Raw genomic sequence first — 4206 nt, forward strand, 5'->3', positions numbered from 1 at the left:
TCCTGAGGGGCAGTATCACTTCCTGTCCCAAATGATTAGGGACCCTGAGGAGCAGTATTGATTGCAATATCAAGGGATCATGGCCCTTCCTAGGACCAGAGTGCAGACCAGAAGAGCAATGACCACATCTCTCCCTAGATTACACAACCATGGAAGAACCAAAAACTTCCAAATCTCCATAAATAGCTCTGAAAACATCAGTGCAAAAAAGCCTGAAGTTTGAGACAGTGACCCTTCTCCCTCATACCAAAAACAGAGCCCAACATGAATGTAATGTTCCAAATCAAGAAGTGGGTCAGAAACATTAGCTCACAAAAGAAAAAGAGCCTGACCATAAAAAGCTACTATGGTGACAAAGAAAATCAAGACATGAACTCATAAGAAGATAATGAATTCAAAAGAGCTACAAGCAAAGCCTTAAAGGAAAAAAAAATGTGATAGTACACAAACCCAACAAGAATTACTGGAAGAGCTAAAAAATTATTTTCAAAATCAAATAAGAGGGGTAGAAGTAGAGAAAAACTAGGTAAAGAAATAAAAGCAAAGGAATAAAATTATGAAAAGAAAATTAATGTCTTAGATTTTTTTTTCAAAAAAGGCACAAAAGAAAAGAGAAAAAAAGCACAAAAATACTGACAAAAATAACTTAAAAACAGAACTTGCCAAATGGAAAAAGAGGTACAAAAGCTCACTGAAGAAACAATTCAAATACTGGGGAGTCACAGTCAGGATCATGCAAGATTTAGCATCCACCATATTAAAAGAGCAAAGGGCTTGGAATATGATGTTCCAAAAGGCAAAAGAGCTGACACTACAACCAAGAATAACTGACCCAGTAAAACTGAGTATAATCCTTCAGGGGGGAAATAGAAATTTAATAAATAGAAGACTTGAAAACATTGCTGATGATAAGACCATAGCTGAATAGAAAATTTGATTTTCAAGTGCAAAGTTCAAAAGAAGCAAAAACTGTAAACATGAAAGAGAAATCATAAGGGATTCAATAAAACTGTTCATCTTTGTATGTGGGAAGAGGATACATGTATCTTCTAAGAACCTTATCATTATTAGGGCAATTAGAAAGATTCTACATGGAAAAAGTCCAAAAGTGAATCAATTACGTTGGGATGATATAAAAAAAAAATAATAATAGGCAAAAAAAGAGATGCCCTGGGAGAAGCAGGAAGGGAGAGGAAGAATAGGAAAAATTATCTCACTTAAAAGTGGTGTGAAAGGAAGAGATTTTACAGTGGAGGGGGAAATGTTGGGGGGGAGCAGAAAATACTTGAACTTCGCTCACATCTAAGTTGGTTCAAGGGGATACATATGTGTGTGTGTGTGTGTGTGTGTGTATACACACACATATGTGTATGTATGCATACACATATTTATGTACACACACATAGGTATTGTGTACATACATATTCACAACATATGTACATGTATATATACATATATACACACGTATATACATATATACATATATACATATATACATATATATACACATAGACATATTTTTTTTTTCACTTGGCAATAGAAATCTATTTTACCTAACAGGGAAGTAGGAAGGGAAAAGGATAAGAGAAAGGGAGGCAAAAAAATGAGGGCAGGTAAAAGAAGGCAGGGTTAGAAGCAAAACAGACTTTACAGGTGGAAGAGAATAAAAAGAGAGTGAGGTGAAGAAACAAAAACATAGGGTGGAGGAAAATGCACAATTAATAATCATAACTATGAATGTGAATTGGATGGACTCACTCATAAAACAGAAACAAATAGCAAAATGGATTAGAAACCAGAATCCAATGATACGTTGTTTACAAGAAACTTACTTGAAACAGAGACACACAGAGAGTTAAAATAAGGGCCTGGAGCAGAATCTATCTTGCTTCATCTGAAGGCAAAAAGGCAGACGTAGCAATCATATTCTCAGACAAAGCAAAAGCAAAAATAGACCTAATTAAAAGAGATAATCAGAGAAACTACATCTTGCTAAAAAGAACCATAGACGATGAAGTTATATCAATATTAGCTATGTATGCACCAAATGGCATAGTATCCAAATTCTAAAAGAAAAAGTTAAATGAATTACAAGAGGAAATAGATGGTAAACTGGTAGGGGACCTCAACTTAATCTCTCAGAGTTAGATAAATCTAACCATAAAATAAATAAGAAAGAAATCAAGGAGATGAATAAAATATTTAAAAAGTTGAATATGATAGACCTCTGGAGAAAACTGAATGGAAATAAAAAGTAATATACTTTGTTCTCAGCTATGCATGGCACCTTCACAAATAGAGCAAAAAAACCCTTCACAAACAAATACAGAGAAGCAGAAATATAAAATACATACTTTTAAGACCTTAATGCAATAAAAATTATATTTAATAAAGGACCATGGAAGCACAGATTAAAAGTTAATTGGAAACATAATCTAATCCTAAAGAATGAGTGGGTAGGGGCAGGTAGAAACCACAGTGGATAGAACACCAGCCCTGGAGTCAGGAGGACCAGAGTTCAAATCTGGTCTCAGACACCTGACATTTACTAGCTGTGTGACCCTGGGCAAGTCACTTAACCACAGCAAATTTTTTTAAAAAAAGAATGAATGGGTAAAAGAACCAATAATAGAAATAATTATTACATCAAAGAGAATGACAACAATGAGATAATATTCCAAAATTTGTGAGATGCAACCAAAGCATTACTTAGGGGAAAATTTATATCTCTAAATATATACATCAATAACAGAGTAGATCAATGAATTATGCATCCCACAAAAAAAAACTAGAAAAAGGACAAATTAAAAATCCCCAATTAAACAACAAATGTAAATCCTGAAACTCAAAAGAGAGATTAATAAAATTGAAAGTAAAAAAAATCATTGAACTAATAAATAAAACTAGGAAGTGGTTTTGTTTTAAAAAAAACAATAAAATAGATAAACCATTGGTTGCTTTGATCTTTTTTTTTAAATTACCAGCACCAAAAATGAAAGGGGAGAATGCTCCACCAATAAAGATGAAATTAAAATAAATTTTGGTTACATTAAATTAAAAAGATTTTGTACAAATAAAACAAATGAAGCCAAGATCAGAAAGAAAGCAGAAAATTGGAATGAAAATTTTTGTAGACAGTTTGTCAGATAAAGGTATAATATCTAAAATATATGAAGAACTTTATCAGATTCATAAGAATACGACAATTTGTAGTCATATGAAAAAATGCTCTAAATCATTATTGATCAGAGAAATTCTGTTTAAAACAACCTTGAGATATCCTTTTACATCTACCACATTGGCTAAAATGATTGAAGGGGAAAGTGACAAATGTTGGAGGGGATGTAGATAAATTGGGATGCTAATTCATTGTTAGTGGAACTGTGAACTTATCCAACCATTTTGGAGAACCATCTGGAATTCTGCCCAAAGAGTTATTAAGCTACATATACCCTTTGACCCAGCAATACCAATACTTGATCTACTTCCAAAGATGATTAGGAAAAAAGGGAAAGAACCTGTGTGTTCTGTTTTTGGTTCAAGTTTTATTCAAGATCATATACAAAACATTTGCAGACTCAAGAGGGTTTAATCCTCCTCCTCTTCATCCTGGTTAATCTGGAAGTACCATAATTCATAACTCTCTTTGCTTGTGGCCACCATCCGCAGCCAATCCCAAAGACTGTTCTTCTTTAAGTATTTCTTTGTCAGGTACTTCACATACCTTTTAGAAAATGGCACCTCTGACGTCACGGTGATCTTACTCTTGCTTCTCTCAATGGTTACGACTCCGCCACCGAGGTTGCCAGCCTTCTATTCACTTTGATTCGTTCTTGTAAAAATTGCTCTAAATTAGCTGCATTCATAATCCCATCTTCCACAGGATGGGCCCAATTCAGGGTAAACTTAAGGACTTGCTTCTTTTTTTGCTGCCCTTCATCACAGATTTCTTCACAGGTGCCATGGCTATTGTGGAGCCAAAAAGGGCAAACCTATATGTTCTAAAATGTTTATATTAGCTCTCTTTATGGTGGAAAGGAACTGGAAATTGCAGGGATGCCCGTCAATTGGGGAATGGGTGAACAGGTTGTGATATATGATTGTGATGGGATACTACTGTGCTATAAAAATGATGAGCTCAAAGAGCTTAGAAAAACATGGAAAGACTTGCATGAAATAATGAAGAGCAAAATGAGCAGAACCAAG

At 34.2% G+C, this 4206-nt stretch overlaps 1 pseudogene; it reads right to left on the minus strand.

Annotated features, from left to right (window-relative positions):
- Positions 1-3588: 3588 nt before the first annotated feature.
- On the minus strand, positions 3589-3964 carry LOC110223030 (large ribosomal subunit protein eL22 pseudogene; annotated as a pseudogene).
- Between the last annotated feature and the right edge of the window lie 242 nt (positions 3965-4206).

The sequence above is a fragment of the Phascolarctos cinereus genome, unplaced genomic scaffold (genome assembly GCF_003287225.1).
Source record: "Phascolarctos cinereus isolate Bilbo 61053 unplaced genomic scaffold, phaCin_HiC Scaffold_9;HRSCAF=440, whole genome shotgun sequence".
NCBI lineage: Eukaryota > Metazoa > Chordata > Mammalia > Diprotodontia > Phascolarctidae > Phascolarctos > Phascolarctos cinereus.